The sequence below is a fragment of the Phyllobates terribilis genome, unplaced genomic scaffold (assembly GCF_046119375.1).
Source record: "Phyllobates terribilis strain yellow unplaced genomic scaffold, ASM4611937v1 Scaffold_1__5_contigs__length_1240528914, whole genome shotgun sequence".
In the NCBI taxonomy this organism is placed as follows: Eukaryota; Metazoa; Chordata; class Amphibia; order Anura; family Dendrobatidae; genus Phyllobates; species Phyllobates terribilis.
In genome coordinates, this window is record NW_027362761.1 from 1,013,049,019 (window position 1) to 1,013,071,830 (window position 22,812).

Below are 22,812 nucleotides of genomic sequence, written 5' to 3' on the forward strand. Positions count from 1 at the left end.
AGATAGTAGGCATTTATCTTCAAAGACGTTTCTTTAACCACAAGCGACATGAACATACACATCTCCTTCTTCCCTCAAAACACTCTATCTTCTTTGCTTACTTCATCTACTCTTAGCACAGCCCAGCACACTATCTTGGGAGTTTCCATTTTCCTCTCTGGGAACCGCACAGGTCAAGGTGTTACGCTACGGCCCCTCACAGCTACTCTGAGTTTCCAGCCCACAAGAGTACATTCCATCCTGTAGCAACGCATCCTGTGATTTCTCCTTAGGGGAGGTTGTGTCCCAATATGGCGACATTTGACTTTCTTTACTGTAGACGCTTAGCAGCTACTATTATATATGTATTCTCTTCCTTTTGCTTCCCATTACTTTTGCCTTCTGTTACCTCTCTGACGAAGACTCCATACCGTCCTGCTTGGCTTCCTGCCCCAAGCCCTGATATTCTTTCTCTCACTCTCTCTGTGCCGATTCCGGACTGTTGCTCGCTTCTCTTCTCTGCTATCTCTTCCCTTACAGGCTCTTACTATCTGCTCCGGAAGTTCCTCTCTTGCCACAGGGACACCCACTGCATGCAGCACTACTCACACTAGACCTGAGGTCATTACTCTGCTCACTCTGAACTCTTTCTCACTAACTACCAGGAAGTCCTTTCTGATCCCGCTGCATAGCCTCTCCCTCATAGCTAAAATCTATCTTACCCTACTCACTGTCTTCTGGGGCTGAGCAGTCTATAACAACGTTATTACCATCTTGTGACCATTATACTTAACATCACATAACATTTCGTATCACACAGTGCACACTACACATTACACTGTACAACATTACATGAAAGCTTCTCAAGGGGCGTGGGGAATGTGCCCATCCCCCTACACATCCACGGCGTGTGGTTTTCATTAGGTTAAGTGTGCTCTGGAGGACCGGGGAATTCCTTCAACCCCTCAGGTGCTAGTCCTTATGCTATCCTACTCGTTTTCTTCAGGTTAGTCCATGACCATACGGCCCACTGGAATGGGGAAAACAATTCCCTTAAACGTTTTCTGGCTGTGCTCTGATTTGGCTCGAACTGATCTCAAACTGTATTCTAAGATTGCAGCACTTTTGGTACATCAAGCTCACCCACCAAACTAGTTTCCTAGCTTCCAGCTAGTAAGGATTTTTAACACTTTGTGTGTGTGCTGCATTTCACATAAAAACAGTATCAATCTTCAAGAATTTAAACGTGTTTTATGTTATAAGAACATTATTGTAATCGCCAGCTCTGGAGTATTACAATGGTAATTAATTTTTTTGAGAAAGTTAATGGGAGAATAGGCAGCTAGACAGGGAATGGTTGCAGTGAGTCAGCACCTGCAGCTGTGAGGAACTTTGGGAGTGGTGTGAAGAATTGTAATTAGTTGGTCCAGTGTGTCCAGTCTACAAGAAAGAGTGAATGGAATCAGTGGTAGCATGAATCTAAGTGACTGAGAAGTGGCAGTTTGGATCTCAGGAATGGCCAGAACACCCTTGATGCCCTGGAAAATAGAGCAGAGACAAAGGAAAACTCATCTTCAAAGTGTATGCAGCTGGGAGTCCATGAGGGTATAGTTGTGGGTTTGTGGGTACCCTGAGACAGCAAAGGAGAAGCTGGGGCCAGGGTAGCGTGCAAGCTAGACCTGGAAGTGTTAGTGAAAACAGACTGGACTTTCCAGGCTAGGGCATGGGTGCTGCACAAAAGAACGCTGTGGGCGGAAGAAAGGATGTCTGGCAGTATGGAGGGCTCAGATCTGCTATAGCATATAATTTAAATGTTGCTTATAAGTGATATGCCACCACATGTAACCGTAAAGCTTGTGCCTCTGTTCTGAAGATGTAACCACTAAGATTTGTACCTGCTACAAACTGTATTTATGTTTCTGTAAGGTGCGCAGGGCAGTAGTCATGGGCAAGGGGCTACTGTGTTCCCACACCCTGGCACCCCACAAGTAAATAGTGTCCCATTTCCCTGTGCTCTGGGTGAACATTATAACACTCATCGTTTGGCCTGAGGCCTTGGCTGACTCCACACCTCCGGATCCTGGAACAGCCGCACATTGAACAGCAGACACTTGATCGTTTTCAAACAAATGAACATTACTGAACAGTCAAAACTCCATCTTTGTTTTAGCACAGTATAATGTTACATTCACGTATTATTTCAGCCGGAGTTATCTCTTTCTGGTCTGGCACTGCTGCCTCCGCAGCTTTCATAGTTTCCGATCCACCTTCCTGATATGGTTTTTCGGCAGGCTTTCCCTTCTGGAAAGTGATTAAGGCACGCTCCCCTGTACCTAATTCAGGCCGTAGGCCCCAGACGTCCCGGGAAGGTCCGTTAAAGTTAGTGGTGGCTGTCCGCATGCTGCCCAAAGGTTTGTACTTCCTATTGTTTCTCAGCCCCCAGGCCTTGGACTTCACTAATCACTCTATCTAATGTTCTCATCTACTCTAAAGCATAAAGTCCTCCACTATATAACTACCCCAGCGTCTCCCATACTGGGGATGTTTCCTTACACTTTAACTGTTCCTATGCTATACCTAACTATTTCCTGACTCTATTGTGCCCTCCACTGCACTTTTCAATTCCTATCTATAGCTACCGTTTTATCCTATTCCTATACCTATGTCATAATTTCTTAACCCTATACTTTCCCAATACTTAACACATTAACACATTACATCTTTATCAAAATACATTTGACTCATCCATAACAGTAGTATTTAAAAATTCTTTAGCATTATTCATATTACAATCATTCATATTAGTGCTCGTGATATTCTATGCACTTGAAATACATTCATTATACAAAAAAAGCGCACTCGTTTTTAGTAGACAGGGAAGAAGAGCATGTATGTCTGGGACACACTCTTTTCTTCAAGTTCCCAGTAAAATCAAGTTGTTTTTTTTATAAAGCTGACTCCTTCCTTGTCAGATTCATGGACTCTGCACTCTTGTGTCATTCAGAAAGATGTGGCCATAGAGAGACATATTTGTAGAGGTTTACAACATATACCATGAGGAACCCGTTTCAGTGTTATCTTGAGTCGCAGTAAAACAACTTGACCTTTGAAATCCTTACACGGTATCCTCTATTGCTGCTGGTTGTCATATCGCAAAGTCCTTTAAATGGGCGATTTGGGCTTTTAGGTTTGCTACATCCAATAGGTGGCATTAGAGTTCCAGTCCTCTTCTTCTCTGAAGAGGCTATTTGCATATTTAAGTTCCCAGGGAGCATTGCATTGCTTATAAGTCTCTGTATGCTGACTTGGCGTTCTCTACAAGGAGAAACTTTACCCCTAAGATCCCTCATCAGAGGCCTCTCATCCAGCCAAATCAATTCTCCTACTTTGAACAGATGGGGGAAAAACACATTTCAGCCAATGGAGGTCCTGGCTTACCTTATTATCCTAAGTTATGCAGCAAGTAAGTTACTACTTCCCATAGATGGCACTAGAGTTCTAGACCTCTTTCTGAAAAAGCTGTTTGCACGAGAAAAATTGTCATAGAAGTTGTAAGAGTATACCATGTACAATATGTATGTGGCCTATTTCATTACTGTCTATGGGTGTTTCAGTTAGATTATTTGGCTGATTCGACAGGATAACTAGTGATTGCACCATGGATGAATATGCTATTTATGTCTTTAGTGGCTTTTCCAAATAAGCAACAGAGATTCACCAATACAGTGTTACAATTAAATATATAATATGTAGTGATATTTGCATGTATAAGATAGCTGCCATCCCTGTTTGTCATTGTGATGGTCTCTTTCCACAAGTGACTATATACTGTATGTTTCACCAATATATCAGGGCACTGTACGCCCCCTAGAGGCAGCTTAGAACAATAGCAAGTGCAGAAGAAAACAAGAACTACAATTACATTGCAAGCAATGACCAGTTTTGTTGAGACTGAGCTGTGTGATAAACTGAAGTTTGTTGTGAAATGTCGATGATAATAAAGAGATTAGTGCCACCCATGCAGAGCCATCAATGGATAGAGGATAAATGCTTATGGCTGAAATACCCCTTTAAGTTGTATATTAATACAGCGTTGTTGAAAGCTTCCGGTACCATGCTTCATAGCTCCCCATAATGTGGCTTATACGGAGATTGCAATGTAAATATCTGCTGCCTCTTTGATGGCAAATAAGTCACTAACACGTAAGTGTAAGTAGTGAAGAGTTATGACTTGCACTCTGGTTATATTTAGGTGGCATTACTAAACAGTACCGTACTTTATTTAGCACTCTAACAATTTGAACGTCCGTTGCTTTAAAGGTTTCAAAATACATGTAAAATGATATCAATAAGTCACAGTGGATTTCCAGGACCATGTAAAAGCATGAATTATAAATGAGTTTATACATGTCACAGAGCTCGTTTATGACTTAATAGTCTTAATTTATACTAAGGTCCGGAGACATGCAGAGTGAGAGCTGCAGACCTGAAATTTTTCTGAACAATTTATCCAACATTTTAAAAAAAATAATTAGAAAACCAAAAATTGATCAGAAGGTCAAATATCTGTATCTCTCAATAGTAATAAATACACCTCAAGCTTAAAAAAAATTAACCTATTCAGGGCTGGCATCAACATATATCAAGTTCAGGCAAATGCTGTGGCCCCTTGCAGGTTTCTGCCCTGAAGTTAAATCCTGTGCTGTTTCCCTTATACAGAACAGTAGGAGAAAGTTCATAGAACACTGACGTGCTATCTTACAGTACTTACCATGTTACTCTACAGCAGTGGTCTCCAATCTTTCTAACCTTAGAAACCATATTCAGCTCTTAGAGATGGTCGTGAGCTACACCCAGAGCCCTCGAGTAATGAAACCCAAGCCCTCTAACTGGTGGTATCATACTATCTCCAGCTTAAAATATTACCCTATTACCCCCATGGCTAGTATTGGTGCATTCAGGTCTGCTCTTCTGTGAGTGGCTACTCACAAATCTGGAGACCTATAGTGTAATGATTCTACCCCTCAGTGCTGAGCTGTTGTGCAGTGATTGACAGCTCAGTTGTCCAGTCTGGTGCAGGGGCGTGCTTTGCTGTTGTGCAGTGATTGACAGATCAGTTGTCCAGTATGGTGCAGGGGCATGCTGAGCTGTCTGCGCAATGATTGACAGCTCAGTTAGCCAGTCTGGTGCAGGGGCGTGCTGAGCTGTCTGTGCCGTGATTGACAGCTCAGTTGGCCAGTCTAGTGCAGGGGCGTGCTGAGATCTGAGTCTGGGTGATGGCCGTGGAGGTCACCCATTCTCTCAGGTACCTTTTTCTTAAAGATGAATACAGTGTTATCTTTCAAGGACCAGGTGTTATCAGCATTGGCGTTCATTGACTGAGGGTCTGCTGCTAACTTTATTTATTCGGGACTGGTACTATAGTTAGGATTATGCACAGTTGGCTTAGAAAGACCCATTGAAATCTTCACCATTGACAAGACACCGTTAGGCTGTGTGCCCACAATGCGTTTTTTAAGCGTTTCTACAGCTGCAAAAACGCTGCAGAAACGCTTAAAAAACGCATGGTAGAAGGCCTGCCATGTCCCCCAATGATAATCCGCATGTGCTGTGCACATGCTGCGGAAATTTCCGCTGCGGATTATCATTGTGGAAAAAAATGCAGCACTACCAAATATTTTGCAGAAGTGCTGCGTTTTCGCCGCCATTGACTTGCATTAGATCGCATGGATTACGCATCACTGTATATGTAGATGCACATTCCATGCGTTCTAATGTGCGGATGGTACCCAGGTCTAGAGGAGAGGAGACTCTCATCCGGACCTGGGTACCATAGAAAACTGTAAAAAAAAGAATAAAATGAAATATAAATATATACTTACCTTCTGGCGGCCCGCGGTACGCTCCTCCTTGCTTGCCGGCAGTTCGCAATGGACTGAAGGACTTGCGCTGACGTCATAGTCATGTGACGGGTCACGCGACGTTGACGTCGGCAGGTCCTTCAGTTACCGCTGCCGGCAAGGGAGAACGGAGTGAAGCAAGTCTCCGGGGGCCGTCGGAAGGTAAGTATATATTTATTTTTTTATTTTTTACCATTCTCTCGGGTAACAGTATATAAATCCATGCCGGTTGCATGGATTTATATAGTGTGACCAAGTTGACAAGCACTTTCCAAGTGATGCTAAAATCGCTTGGAAAGCGCTTGATAACCCGCATGCGGAAATACAAGTGAAGAACGCTTCACTTCCGCATGTCCCTGGCAGGAAAACGCATGTACAATCCGCATGTACAATCCGCATGCGTTTTTTTCTGCCAGGGAGATGCAGAAACGCTCAGGAAAAAATCCTGAGCATTTCTGCATCGTGGGCACATAGCCTTAGCCTGGAATCTAGTCAAGAGAGTAACGGTGGATTTCACGCTCCAAACGGGAGCACTCCACTCGGAATCCATCTCTTGTTTTGGATAATTTACCTGCTGGGTTGATACTGGGCCTTCCGTGGCTGCATATTCATAATCCTGTTATTGATTGGTGTCAGAAGGAAATTGTTAGAGTCAATTGTTACAAGAAATGTCTAAAGTCTCTACAAATATGCTTTGCTAGTCTAAAGGGTCTGCTGGGGTACCTAAAGGACTTCAGAGATGTGTTCTCGGAAAAAGAGGCGGAGATACTACCTCTTCATCGTCCTTATGATTGTGCTATTAATCTTGTCCCTAATACCAAATTACCTAACGCTCACCTTTACAATTTGTCTGGACCTGAACGGACCACCATGAAAGAATATGTTAACAAAAGTTTACGGAATGGTCATATCCAATCTTCCTCCTCCCTTGTAGATGCTAGATTTTTCTTTGTAAAAAAGAAAGATGGCGGCCTCCGTCACTGCTTCTATTTCCAAGAACTAAACAAAATCATGGTTAAAAATACTTACCCACTTCCACTTATCCCGACCTATATAATCAGCTTCTCAGCTAAGTGGTTTTCTAAACTTGATCTTAGAGGGGCTTTCTATTGGTTACCATCTGGAAGGGTGATGAGTGGAAAACGGCATTCTTAACGTCTGAGGGTCTTTTTGAAAATCTCGTCATGCCATTTGGGTTATCCAATGCAGTTGCTGTTTTTCAAAATTTTATGAATGATATTTTCTCTGATTGGAAGATTTGTTGTGATTTACCTGAATGATATTCTAATTTTCTTACCGGATTTGGAATCTCACCAGGAACATGTCTGTGTGGTATTACAAAGTTTAAGGGAGAACTCTTTGTTTGCGAAACTAGACAGCTGGAGCTCGGCTATCACTTAAACTGAGCTCCCAGTGGCAAACCATATGGGCACAGCTATGTGCCCGCATGATCGCCATGACGTAACTGTACATCAATTTGTGGGAACCCCTTACCGATTATGACGTACAGTTACGTCATATGTGTTGAAGGAGTTAATAAAGTAATTAAACTAGAATTGGGCAAAAATATTCATCAGACCCTGGTCCGGCATCCACAACTTTACTGGGTGACAGCTAAAGCGGTCATGCACATTCAAATGCCAGCATGCTGGGTTCTTCTGTAGTTACAAGACCCATGTGATGTCGTGACATGCATCGTCCTGCAAAGTTATGACATCATGGGGGCCTTATAAATGTCAAATGCACCAAGGATGTCAGCATTTGATTGTCAGCAAAGGAAGTTAGTGGGACCTTGGTCCGGCTGCCATATAGTACACATGTGGATGCCAGATCAGGGTCATGATAATCTCTTTGCTCAACTCTACATTGTATTTATTTGGAAATTTCTATCAAATGTGCTGTATAATATAGATGAGCGGATCAATCCCTGGAGAATTGAGTTTGAGTCAACATTTCCTGAAGTTCATAGTTTCTTGAAGCATCAAAGATAGGGCTGACATCATTTTGCGTTGCTGTGCGGGCTGCTCAATCATCCCCTGCAGCTGTGACATGTTACAGATTATCATACCTTGTACACCGCTTTTAATTACCTGTACTTTGGACCATCAAAGATCAGTGGTTCCCAGTGGAGCACAGTTTGTATATCTCCAGAGTCACTGTACAGTGTAAGCTCTTATGGTCAGCAGGGTCCTCTATCTCTCCTGTAGAGTGTAAGCTCTTATAGTCAGCGGAGTCCTCTCCCTCTCGCCTGTAAATTGTAAGTTCTTATGGTCAGCGGGGTCCTCTCTCTATCTCTCTCACCTGTAAAATGTAAGCCCTTATGACCAGAAGAGTCCTCCCTTTCACTCTTGCCTGTTAAGCTCTTATGAACAGGGGGTGTAGTGTGTAAGATCTTATAGTGAGCATGGTTCTCGCTATCCTCCCCCCTACACAGTGGTGTAACGCCAATGGCGGCAGGCTACGCCACTTCTATGGGACCCATATGGGGCCCTCACCGCACTGGGCCCTGCCCGTCAGCACCCGCACTGCCCGGTTGCCCGTGAGCCTGCACAGAATGATGGGGGTAGAAGCGTCTGCTGATGCTCCCTCCTCCATCATCATTGCTCGCGCTTATGGCCAGAGCGGGGCCCAGTGCGAGCAATGATGATGGAGGAGGGAGCATCAGCAGATGCTTCCACCCCCATCATTCTTCCTCGGCGTCTGACATCTAAGAGCAGCGATGACATCATTACAGAGCGCCAGTTGCTCTGAGTTGTCTGGCACTTCACACCGCACGCTGAGGAGACTGGAACATCGGGTGGAACCAGGAGAGGTGAGTACTGTACTTATTATATTTAATTAGTGACCGGAGGCCATAATACAGTATGGCGGGGTGCATTATATTGTTCAGATGACCATGGGGGGAGTGCATTATATTGTCTGAAGGACCATGGCGAGTGCATTATATTGTATGGAGGACCATGGGGGTGCATTCTACTGTATGGAGGATCATGCGGGTGCATTATACTGTATGGAGGATCATGGGGGTGCATAATACTGTATGGAGGACCATGGGGGTGCATTATATTCTATGGAGGACCATGGAGGGTGCATTATATTCTATGGATGACCATGGGGAGTGCACTATATTTTATGGAGGACCATGGGGAGAGCATTATATTCTATTCAGAACCATGGGGAGTGCATTATACTATAAGGAAGATTATGGGGGGCCATTATAATATGTGGGAGTCCATTGTACTGTATGCAAGCAATTATACAGTGTGAAGGTTTGTGTGGGGTCCTTCATACTGTGTGGGGGCTATTATACTTTTTGGAGGGCTAGTGCAGACCGTTATACTGTTATACTGTATGTAGGCCCATTATACTGCATGGAGGGCTGTGTGGGGGTCACAGTTGGGGCATTATACTGTGTTGGGGTCACCATACTTTGCCTTGATAGTTGAGGTGGGGAACAGTAGGGTCATTATACTGTGAATGTGGAGGAATTCACCATGGGGGTATCATACTGTGTTTGGGGGGCACTTTTGTTTGTATAATACTTTATAGGGACAATGAAAGAGGAATCTAGGACTTCAGCAGGAGGAAAATTACTGTGTAAAGGCTGGAAAGTTGTGAGATCTGCTCTTCTGTGACCCCGACAATTATTTAACTTTTTGGGGGGGCACAATTAGAACTTCTGCTATGGGGTCCCATGATTTCTATGTATGCCCCTGCCTCTACACCTATTTTCTGAGTAATTAAAATCTTTCTCGTATAGAGATTTGCATGCATTTATTAGCTGCAAATCAAATTTTTAGGTAAAATTCAGCAAAGTTGGAAAATTTGAATTTCAAAAGTTTCTCTCATCTCTACTGTGTAAATTTTTTTTATTAAAATTAGCATGCTAGGAGTCTAGTAAGTGAATGGAAGAGGTCATACAGAATTGTATTTATAGACTAAACTATCTTCTACCCGTCTGACATAGAGCTGCAGCTTGTACTGAGCAGTGTGAGAGTTCAACAGCAACAGGGAGGAGGGACAGAGAAGGAGCTTTCAATCAGGCTAGGGGAACAGAGATTGAATGTACAGTACTTGTACTTGGACACAAGTGCATTTTCACTCTCTTGCCTGTCATAAACTTTCAAAAAGGATTATACAGTCATTCACACGTCATTTGTAAGAGGTTTGTGTAATAATAGGTGCAAATCTGGATACAGATCCTCTTTAAACAATGTATTTATTTTGTATCAGCACAATAGATGTGTGTATGAATTGATGAATCTCTATGGGTCAATGTGCTGACTGAGAAAAAAATTATTTGAAGCAGAAATTCTGGCAGTAGAAGCATATATAGATTGCTCGTTTGTGCCATCTAGTGGTCAGTCTTTACTATACCGTCTTGGGCCAGGAGCACTAAAGCAATAGCGCACCTCATGGCAAAACTGCACACAATTTGTTATGAATCTCTGTAATTCTGTGTTGCGGTTATTAGCCATGCGGAATACTAGTACTTGTGTGAAACCAACCTTAGTATAAATTGTTCAGAAATTTTGAAGGTAAGATAGGTGAATCAACAATGCTGACAAATAATATCCTGTTATGTCAATAGTTACACATAAACAGAATAATGGGTTCAAAGGGGCATCAAGGTAATATGAGGGTGAGAAGCAGGCGGTGAGCATGGAGAGCGAGAAGTCAGGAAAATCAAAAGTAACAAAAGGAGGAAAAACTGTGATTTCCTTTTCTCAGGTTTTTTAATGCTTTTTTTATAGTACAGAAAAGCTTTGATTTTACACTTAAAAATGCAACTGTGTTTTTTTACATGCTTTTTTTTCAGGCTCTACCTAGAAGCTTATAGAGAAAAAAAGAACCAAAATCACACAGTGCAACAGCATCTCTAGACGTTCAGTTGGCAGGAGTTTTCATAAAATCGCATGCAATTTGCTTGGACATTTACGCGTAGCGTAAATGCTGCGTTTTTCTACTGCATTCTTTTTGCACAGACATTTTTCTGCGTTTAACTGTACAGGCAAAGTGGATGTGATTCCATGAAAATTCACCCATTGTGCATCTGAAGCTTTGTTCCCATGATGAGCTTTTGTTGAGTTTTTTTATGTTGCAGATTTTCTACAGCATTTCTGCACGTATTATGTAAATTTTGGTACTTGCATTTTTTCATTGCATTTTTGAGTGTTTTTTTTTTAAGTGCTTTTTCATCGCAGTTTTGATACTGCAGGTTTTGTCTTTTTTTACGTCACATTTTTTTAAAAAAGCTGCTTTGCTGCAGATGTTTCCTGGTATTTGGCTTTTACAAAACTTCATGTGCCGACTACATGTGTACTTAGTGTGGCGGAAAAGCACAAAAACGCACATGTATTTTTTACCTGTGAATTTTCTGCACCTAACGGGGAAATCTGCACATAAAACGTACTGTACCCAGAAAAGAAATTGACATGTTGCAAATCATAAATACGCTCCGCAGGTCAGTTTACCCTGAGTACAAAAATGCACAGCGGGCATGAGATTTCTATAAATCTCATCTATTTTGTTAGAACTGTAAGACGCTGAGTTTTTGATGAAGCAAAAATACGCAGCATCAAAAAACTCACAAAAAACTCATTGAGGGCACACAGCCTAAAGACGCTGTTGAACTGTGCAGTTTTGGCTCTTTTTTTTTCTCTATAGGCTTCTATATGGAGCATGAAAAAAAATGCTTGTAAAAAAACACTGTAGACAATCAAAGCTTTTTTGTGCTATAATAACACATTAAAAAAGTGCTTCAAATCTGTTATTGCATAGTTTGATATCTGCAGAAAATATGCAGGAAAAAAAAATCAGCATTTACGCTACGTGTGACACAGACACAAAAAAGCAAGACCTCATATAGAAGAGCTTATGTAAAAGTAATAAGCTACGGCTGCTACAACTATGAATGAATGAATGAATAAAAAAGTAAATTCCTACATAGGCGGATTATAACTAGGGCAATCTGGGCTACCATCTACGGTTGAAACCAGAAGTTTACTTACACTATATAAAAAGACACATATGCATATTTTTCTCAATATCTGACATGAAATCAGAATAAACCTTTCCTTTAGGTCAATTAGTATTATAATCATTTTTAATATTTGCCAAATGCCAGAATAACGAGAGAGAATGTTTTAACGCATTTTTATTACTTACTGCAAAGTCAAAAGTTTGCATACATTTCATTACTATTTGGTACCATTGCCCTTAAACTGAATGACTTAGGTCAAACATTTGGGATATCCTTCCACAAGCTTCTCACAATAGTTGGTCGGAATTTGGGCCCATTCCTCCTGACTAGTGATGAGTGAGTACCGTAATATTCGTAATCGCTATACTCGTAACGAGTACTTTGTAATAATCGCGTATTCGTTCCGAATAGCGAGTACAATGTAAGTCAATGGTAAATGCGAGTAATTTTCTGCTGGACCCTACAAAGTGGTCTGGGGGCCTGAGGAAAAGGCTGAAATGGATGGGAAAGTGATGAAACAGAATGGGAAGAGCCGGGAGAATGTGCCTGCATGCATTTCTGACTCACATATGGTTTCTGGGAATAAGTTTGTCGCAGTATTACGCCACTTTTACAGACACACAAGAACAACTACCAAGCCTAACCTAAATTGCATGTAACAGGCCAAAAATGCAATATCAAATATATCACTTGTGCAAGTCAAAGGACAAATGATATATGGTGCCCCCCTCCAGGATGGGTTGGAAAAGCTTCTCCAAATGTCTCAGAGATTTTGATTGTCAATATTCCCCAGATTATATAGGAAGAGAAGACTTCTTGATACTGTACTACGTGGTCCAGTGCAGAATGTGCAGCATCGTATTTCAAAAAATTACTCCTGGGGGCTGTGTCATAGGTGCAGGGAGATTCCATGACAAGGGCCTCCCTTGTCAAACATTATGTACGATGGAGTACTGTAGTAGTTGTGGCCCTCAATTCAAGTTTTCAGAGGGCCATCAGTCGGTCATCAACAGTCAGTGTAAATTTCTATTGAATATGTAACCCCTATCTCAGTCACAATGTGGCACAACCTGTGACAAGGGCCTCCAATGGCAAATATTAGTTTGGTAGAACCACTGTACATTTCAGATTTGTACACTGCACAATGTGCATAGGGCTTCTAAAAATTAGCCCTCTGGGCTGAGTCATGGTTGAAGCAAGAAGCCATCATCACAAGGGCCTCCAATCACAAATAGTAGTTAGAAATCAAAACCTGACAAACATAAAATAGGCTTGGATCCTGTTGAGAAGGGAAAGGTATCTGAAAAAAATTTGGTAACCAAGGAAAAATCAGAAAAAATCAAGAGCAAAACTCATTAAAATGACTCAGGAACACAAGATAAGAAATCTATTAAGATCTCTCTGCCGCCTCCAGAAACTGAACATGATGAAGATGAATTTGAGCAACCAACAATGTCTTTTGAGTCCTATCTCAGCTGTAACCAGCCCCAGAACCATAAGAAAAAGAAGAAACCTACTGTAAAGCCAACATCTACATCGACTTCTACACCTGAAAAGAGCAACAGCATGAGAGTAAAGTAGATCGTAAAGAGAAAAGCAAAGCGAAACAGCAAATGCCTGAAAAAAGGAAAAGAAAGAGTCCAAGATAGACCAAGTCCCTGTTCTACCTGATATACCATTGCCAACTATCCAGCCAAATTATCGACCTCTTTCATCTATTGACACTGTTCCCTCCATGCCTTATAAGAGGAAAGCTCCACTGTACTCTCAAGAGGAGGATGAAGGTAACGGATTTACTGGATGCAGATTAAACTCCAAGATGCAGGTGTATTCTGGATCTAAATCCGCTTACTTGCCAAAGATGATGTCCCTCTACAAGCAGTGCATCCGAGTCATGGCTAACAACATAGACTCGATCTATGAGGTAGGAGGTGTACCCTATTCAATGCTTGAGCCAGTTTTGGAGAAATGCACACCAGAGCAGTTGTACTGGTTAGAAGATTGTAATCATTTACTGATTGAAGACCCAGATCAACTCTGGAGAAATTACTGTCAAAGAGATTTCAGAAATGAGATTCCAGATGAGTATGAGAGCTGGAGAGAGCTGAATCTCCGTCTCCACGAAGCTCAAGAGCACAGGCTGGTCATGCTAACTCAGAATATCCGCTCTTCACATGCAAACAAGCCTAAAGTCCGACAAGCCAAGATGCCATTTGTGAATACAGAAGTGAAACCCCCATGTATATAGAAGGCAAGAAAAGTTTGGAACAGGAGCAGCAGTTGTCAGTGAAAAAGAAAGGATTAAACTCTTCATGCCAGTCACTAGCAGTTATAGCGGTGTGCCATCTGAGGAACTCCACTCATTTGACAAACCAAGTACTAGTGTGGTGCCCTGCTGCGCATTGGTGCCACGGATCCTAGAGTGGTGCATGGACGGATTCCTCCACAAGAGGCCCCCACAGCATACACACACCTCCACCTTCCACCTCAGACCACCAGAGGGAGCCCAGTTAGGGATATTAATAGGGAAGGTGGAGCTAGGCAGTTCAGTCTGAGTCGAGTCTGAAGTCCAGTCTGTGAGAAGTGCAGTCTGAAGAACAGTTTCCTCAGGGGACAGAGCTGGTTCCAGTCTGTGAGAATCCAGTCTGTAGAAGGAAGCCTGTTGAGAGGAGCTCCTACAGAAGCCACCCTGCAGTGGAGCACAGTCCAGACTCAGGGAGCTCAGGTTAGTGAGCCCAAGGTGTGCCGACGCCATAAGAGCGGTGAAGAGTAGCGAGGCCTACTGTTGTGTGTAGCCTAGTGAGGGCCCGAGCGTGGCCGAAGGCAAGTGGAGTAAGCGAGCTACATAGGGGGCAGAGGAGCTTAACCAGCTCACCCCATAACCATATACTGGACACCGCGTCCGTGTCTGCAAGGATCTCTAGGACCAGCAGAAACAACCGGAACCCCTGGCGAACTACATGTCCCAGTAACACCAAAAGCTGACTGTTATACCAGGGTCAGGAGTCACTGAGGCTCAAAATTCCAGGGAGTGTGAACTCCAACAGAAGGCCCTACCACCAGGTCAGCCGGTGCTTGCAGAGACCAAGTTAGGCCTAGCTCCAGGCAGGTAATAAACTTACTAGGAAAAGGCAAGAAACAGGAGGCCCCACACCCGCTCACTGGGGAGAGTCCTGATATGCACCCCTCACCCTACAGTGCTCTGGATTGTGCATGAAACACCACCAGTAAAGGTACTGAAGTGAACTGTCGTGTGTGCGCCTATTCTTCCTCCGACCCGGCTGGGTCCCCTCTGTCCTGCATCCCCTCTTCTACGCTGCCCTGAGGCCCTGCTCCAACTGTGGGGAGCCGCACCATCTAGCTGCCTGAACACTGGCCTCAGAGGACTTCTGCAGCGCTGGTGGTCCTCACCAGAGACCACAGGTGGCATCATGAACATTCCCCTTTCCCAAATAAACTTTCCCCCTTCCTTTTTAAGAGTGGTCCAAGGGTACGGGCCCAGGAGCCGGCCACCGCGGCATCCCCCAAAACCGACAACAAGGCCCAGGCGCCAAGTCGTCCCCATCCCATGGGCGCGTCATCTCTTCCTGGCGTCACGAACAGGATTCCGTGCCTGCTGCAACAACGGAGTGTTGTGCCCGTTGCCACCGGGTACTGTGCGCCTTTAATCAAAAACTGTGTATTTAACTGTGGCGAAGATCGCCGCCATTGTTGTGCTGCCGAGAGGGAAGAATGGCGTAACCGCGGGAAAACTGAGAGGCGTACCTGCTGAAGCGCGCGAAGCCCCGGACACGCCCCACGCCTCGACGTCAAACCAGAAAGCGCCAGGTCCTGGAAGGAGCCCCGTTGAGCGCTCTGACGCAGGACGCAAACGACGCAAGGTCCTGAAGAAGACCGTCACCTGTGGAGCTGCGGCCTACCTTTAGAAAAGAAAAGAAGGTAGGGCACGGTTCGCTAGGGGGGCGCCAGAATGTCTGAAGAACAGCACATCGCCGGAGTATCGGCTGATCTACCCGCGCTCGACGCCCAGCAGGCCGGAGCAGCCGCTCCACCAGCAGGGCCTGTAACCCCTGTCATACCCATGGCCCTGCCGTATATCCCTGGAGCGAAGTGGCTCCCCCAGTACAGCGGCAAACCAGATACCCTGTCTGGATTTAAAAGGAAAATATGCGGTATACTGGACATGTACGCTATGACAGGCAAGCAAAGAGCCGCTGTTGTATTAGGACAATTGACTGGTGCTGCGGAGCGAGAAGTAGAAACCTGGTCGGCCGCAGACCAGGAGTCAGTGTCCGCAATCTTTAAAAAGTTACAGACTGTCTTTGAGAATTGTACTGAGACAGACCTCCGGATGAGGTTCTACAACTGCTCTCAGCAACCGGAGGACAGTGTTCGGGACTATGCCTGGCGTCTACAAGGGGCCCTGCGAGCTCTGAAACAGGTTAGTCCAACCAGCATCGATAATGAAAATAAAATGCTGAAGGAACAGTTTATCCGGGGACTGAGGTCCCAAGAGGAGAGCAGGACTGTGCATTGGTGGTCCCTGGATCATCCAGACCGCCACCTTTGACACCCTTAAGGACATGGCTATAAAAGGACTGCAGCCCCTGGAAACAACTGCTATCCAATGTTACCAGGGTGGGGCCATCCCAGTGCCTGCAGCGTCCACCTTTTCCCCGGTAGCTGCTGAAGCCAAGGTGCAAGCAACGTCCCCTAGTGAGCTGGACAGCCTGCGCTCGGAAGTGCCATTCCTGTCCATTGTGCTGGACGGCATCGCGACACTCGCTCTACTGGACACAGGATCTCTGGTAACCATCATGCCTGGTCCATAGACGAACTTCACCCACCAGATCCAAGTCTTTCCGTCTATGCCTCAAATGGCCTTCCCCTTAACCTAGTCGGGGTTAAGGATGTGGCAGTAAAGGTGGGAAGAGTGGAACTGAAGGACCAGGGACTAATTGTAGTAGAGACTAATCCTGATGATACAGACTTGTATATGGTACTTGGCACAAATATTGTTAGTAACTGTTTGGGAGAAGTGTTGTTCTTGCTCCAACAGATAGCTGACACTGCCAGACCAGGGCAGAGAAGGGCACTGCAGAAAGAGATCCGAGCCCTTATGTACCAGCAACATGTAAAGCTAACAGGTGGTGAAATTGGTAATGTACGGATGACAGACCCGGTACCCATTGTGATTCCCCCGATGAGTGAAATGCTGATTTGGTGCAGAGCAGCAATAGGTCTCAAAGGACGGAGCTACCAGGCGGTAGTGGAGCTCCTTAGCTCGGAACATAGGCCTACACTCTTGACTGCCAGAGGGGTAGTGGATGTACGCAATGGGAGGGTGCCCATACGCCTCCTAAACTATGGGGAGGACGAGGTTAGATTACCACGCTACGCCACTGTTGTCAAATTGTACACAGTAAATAACAACTCCATACACACGGTGGAGTCCTTAACCTCACCAGACGAAGTGGAGGATAATGACCCGGCAACCCAGGTGGAGGATTGGTGTCAACAGCTCCATGTTGGGACAGACACCACTCCTGCCCATCAGAAGCAGGGTGTACACCGGGTGGTTCAAGAATACGAGCAAGTATTCAGTAAGCACCCACTTGACTTTCGGAGGATTAAGGGGGTTCAACACCATATCCCCACAGGTGACCATCCACCCATCAAAAAACGTTACAGGCCTATACCACCAGCACACTACCAGAAGGCGAAGGAGATGTTGCACGACATGAAGAAGGCAGAGGTAGTAAGGGATAGTTGTAGTCCCTGGGCAGCTCCCCTAGTTCTAGTCAGGAAAAAGGACGGAAGCATGAGAATGTGTGTAGATTACAGACAAGTAAATCGCATTACACATAAAGATGCATACCCTTTACCACGTATAGAGGAATCCCTGGCTGCCTTAAAGTCTGCAAATTACTTCTCCACCCTTGACCTCACTAGTGGGTACTGGCAAGTAGCTGTTGCTAAGGAGGATCGGGAGAAGACGGCCTTCACCACCCCAATGGGACTCTGCGAGTTCTATAGTATGCTGTTTGGACTCTGCAACGCCCCCGGAACGTTGCAAAGATTGATGGAGTGCTGCCTGGGACACCGCAACTTCGAGACTGTACTACTATACCTGGATGTTGTGATAGTGTACTCCAAAACATATGAGGACCACTTGAAGCACCTGGCGGAGGTATTTGAGTCACTGTCCCGGTATTGGATGAAGCTGAAGCCCTCAAAGTACCACCTGCTCAAGAGAAAGGTACAGTACCTGGGGCACATCGTTAGTCCAGAGGGAGTAGCACCAGACCCGGAGAAGGTCACTGCCATCCAGAAATGGCCGGAGCCGAAGAGCCTCAAGGAGGTACGTCAGTTCCTGGGACTAGTCGGGTATTACCGGAGGTTTGTGAAGGACTATGCCAAGAAAGCGGTGCCTCTGCAAGATCTCCTGGTAGGACAGTCCCCCAGAGGCAGAACCCCCCCCCCCGTTCCAGTGGAGTAAGGAACAAGCTGAATCCTTTAATGTGATGAAGGAGATACCGACCGGCGCAGAGATCCTAGCCTACCCTGACTACAGCCAACCGTTCCTGCTGTACACTGATGCCAGCAACGAAGGATTAGGAGCTGTACTGAGTCAGAAGCAGAATGGCAAAGAGAAGGTGATTGCTTATGCAAGTAGGAAGCTCCGCCCGACCGAGAGGAACCCGGAGAACTATAGCAGCTTCAAGTTAGAGTTCCTGGCCCTGGTCTGGGCCATCACCGAGCGGTTCAAGCACTACCTAGCCTCCAGTAAATTCACTGCCTTCACTGATAACAACCCCTTGACTCATCTAGAAACAGCCAAGCTAGGAGCCATGGAACAACGATGGATGGCTCGGCAGTCAAACTACCAATTCACTATCAAGTACCGGGCGGGCCGCAAGAATGCCAACGCCGATGCCCTGTCCAGGATGCCTCACCAGTCGGACACTGAAGAAGAAGTGGATGACCTGGAAGAGATTGAACTACCTGCCTTTCATCGGAATGTAATGGTCCACGAGCAATGAGCCTCCAGGAGACCTCGCGGAAAGACGTTACATCCCCTGCCTCACCATAGCTGGAAGGAGACCCAGGACAGCGACCCGGTTGTCAGCCGTATTAAAGAACTAATAACCCAGGAAGGTTCCTCCCTGGAGAAGGAAGCGTCTCTCCAAGCCAAGCAGCTGTGGAATGAGAAGAGCCGGCTGTTCATCTATAGAGAGAAGCTGTGCCGGAGGTACGTCAACCCCAAAACCCATGAGATGGTATGGCAGATAGTGGTACCTGTTATGTTCTGCTACCAAAGCTAAGGAAAGAGAGGAGATCTGTCCCTACTATAAGACTCAGCTGAATCCCTACGATGTAACAGGGAACCTGATCCTGCGATCAGACCTGCTAAAGTCCTAATCTAGTCTGTACGAAGACCTATAGATGTGGGGAGGGAATCCCTACAAGTACTAAGGACTGGGAGGAATATGGGACACCTCCTAACAGAAATAGTAGCAGACAGACGAACAAACAAAATAGATAGAACATAGAGGTCCGTAGACCAAGCAAACTAACAGAGTTAGATACAGCGCACAGGCTAGCTAGAAAGTAGATATACAATGAAGTCCAGCAAAGCCAGAAGGGCGGAGCAGGATTAAATAGGCCAACAAAGTCATGTGACCAGCAAAGGAAAAAAAACCTAACAGCAAGGTTCTAACAGTACCCCCCCTTCTAAGAGGATCCTCCGGATCCCCTAGGACCAGGCTTATCAGGAAATCTCCTGTGAAACGCTCTGATAAGTCTGGACGCGGAAACATCATCTGACCTCACCCAAGAGTTATCCTCGGGTCCGAAACCTTTCCAGGCCACAAGATACTGCAAACTACCTCTATACCGTCTAGAGTCAAGGATGCGAGAAATTTCATATTCCCCGTCCTCCACCACCGGAGGAACAAAGGCAGAGGCGTCACCATCCGACACAACAGCTTTTTTTAACAGAGAGACATGAAAGACCGGATTAATTCTCCAGGAGGTAGGAACCTCCAACCTAACAGCAGATTGGTTGACAACCTGAAGCACCTTAAAGGGCCCTACAAACTTGGGACCCAATTTCTTAGAAGGAATCCTCAACCGCAGATTCCTAGAGGACAACCAAACCATGTCACCAACAGCGAACAAAACCTCCTGTCGTTTCCTATCAAAGTAGTCTTTAGATTTTCTGTTGGCCTCCTGAAGATTACCACGCACATCCGTCCAAACTCTTTCCAAATCACCGGAAAAATTCTCCTCCTCAGGCACGGCAGATCCCAACTTGGAGAACGACCCAAACGACGGATGTCTCCCAGAACAACAAAAAAAAGGCGAACAACCAGCAGAAGAAGATGTATGATTGTTCAGAGCAAATTCGGCAAGTGGCAGAAACTCAGACCACCCCTCTTGATTGTCTGCCACAAAACAACGCAAGAACTGCTCAACATCCTGGTTTTTCCTTTCTGTCTGGCCATTAGATTCAGGATGATATCCGGACGAAAACGACAAATGAATTCCCAACCTGTCACAAAAGGCACGCCAAAAACGAGCCACGAACTGAGGACCCCTATCAGAAACAATGTCAGTAGGAACGCCATGAAGTCTGACAATTTCCTTGACAAAGGCCTTAGCGAGAGTTTTAGCGCAGGGCAGTTTGACGAAGGGAACCAAGTGACACATCTTGCTAAAACGGTCCACGACCACCCAGATGACAGTAAAACCCTCAGAGGGGGGAAGGTCAGTTATAAAGTCCATAGCCAAATGTGTCCAAGGAGCACTGGGGACCTCCAAAGGACAAAGCAACCCCGCAGCAGGAGTATGTGAGGACTTAGATCTAGCACATATAGTACATTGGCGCACCCACTTAATGACTTCCTTCTGCCATCCAGGCCACCAAAAACTGCGACCCACCAGTCTCTTGGTCTCAGAGATTCCGGGATGACCTGCCAACCGAGATTCGTGACACTCAACAAACAAATCTCTCCTAAAGGTCCCAGGCACAAACAACCTCCCATGAGGAGTGTTAGATGGGGCATTCTCCTGAGCTTTAAGAATCTCATCTTCCAAAACGGAGTCTAAAGCAGCTATCACAACACCTTCTTGTAAAATGTTTTCCTCTTTCTCAGCACCGACTATGGGAGAAAAACTGCGAGACAAGGCATCCGCCTTAACATTCTTAGTACCAGGGATGTAAGTAACGGAGAAATTAAACCGCGAGAAAAACAGTGCCCACCTAGCCTGACGGGCATTCAGGCGCTTGGCAGCATCAAGATATATCAGATTTTTATGATCCGTAAGAACCTGAACGGGAAATTCCGCACCTTCCAAGAAGTGGTGCCAGTGTTCAAATGCGAGTTTAATAGCCAATAATTCCCGATTACCAATATCGTAATTCAGTTCAGTCTCCGAAAATTTTTTTGAAAAAAAGGCACAGGGATGTAATCCATCCCCGTTATCCTGAGACAATACTGCGCCAACCCCCACAGAGGAAGCATCAACCTCAACCAAAAACGGCCTAGTAACATCAGGCTGCATAAGGATGGGAGCAGAGGTGAACCTCTCCTTGAGATACACAAAAGCTTCGATGGCCTCAGAAGACCACTGAACCGCATCAGCACCTTTCCTGGTGAGATCAGTCAGAGGTTTGACAATACTAGAAAAATTTTTTATGAATTTTCTGTAGTAATTGGCGAAACCCAAAAACCTCTGTATCGATTTCAAACCAATAGGCCTAGGCCATTCCTGCACAGCCTGAACCTTAACCGGATCCATCTCAAAACCTTTGCTGGAGATAATGTAGCCCAAAAAACTAATTCTCTGTACAGCGAACTCACATTTCTCCAGCTTAGCAAAAAGCGAATTGTCCATTAATAACTGTAATACCTCACGCACGCTCCGCCAATGAGACTCCAGATCTGGCGAATAAATCAAAATGTCATCCAAATACACAACCACATTTTTACCGATCAAAGGTCTAAGGATGTCATTAATCAGATTCTGAAAAAATGCAGGAGCATTAGTAAGACCAAAAGGCATAACCAGATTCTCAAAATGACCCACAGGAGTGTTAAAAGCAGTCTTCCATTCATCACCCTCCTTCATGCGCAACAGATTGTATGCCCCCTTAAGGTCAATTTTAGAGAACCACTTGGCCCCCAATAACTGGTTAAACAGATCAGGAATCAATGGCAGTGGGTAAGGATTGCGTACCGTAATTTTGTTAATCTCACGAAAATCCAGACAAGGACGTAAACCGCCGTCCTTTTTTTTTACAAAAAAAAATCCAACCGCCACAGGAGACTTAGAGGGCCTAATGTGACCGGCGGCCAAACTTGTCTGTATGTATTCCTCCAAAGCCTTCCTCTCAGGAATAGTAAGGTTAAATAAACGACTTTTAGGAAGAGTCGCTCCAGGGACAAATTCAATAGAACAATCATAGTCTCTATGGGGAGGCAAAACCTGCGATTCCTTCTCAGAAAAAACTCTCCAAAAATCCTGAATAGGAACAGGCAATTCTCCCCTATCCAAAGCTGCAATACGCCCATTACAACACTTGTCATAACATTTGTGGCTCCAGGATTTAATTTCACTGGTAGACCAATCCAGTACAGGATTGTGAAATTTTAACCAGGGCAAACCCAATATTACTGGAGAAGGCAAGTTATTCAACACTACCAAATCCAATTTCTCATGGTGAACACCATTAATAGTGAGAGGAAATTCACTGACCTTGAGAGTAATATTCTTCAAAGGGGAGCCATCCACAGAAACCACAGCAATGGGGGATGATAAAGGTTCAGGTTTTAAATTGAGTTTTTCCACGAATCCCCCATCAATTACATTCAGTGTAGACCCGCAATCAACAAACACCCGAAATTCCATTAATTTTTCCTGAGCAATCGTGGAAGCAGCTAAAAA

The 22,812-nt window shown here is 45.0% G+C and overlaps 1 pseudogene; it reads left to right on the forward strand.

Moving 5' to 3' along the window:
• The window catches only part of LOC141163855 (elongin-A-like), a 32,155-nt pseudogene that overhangs the window by 4,597 nt on the left and 4,746 nt on the right, over positions 1-22,812 (forward strand).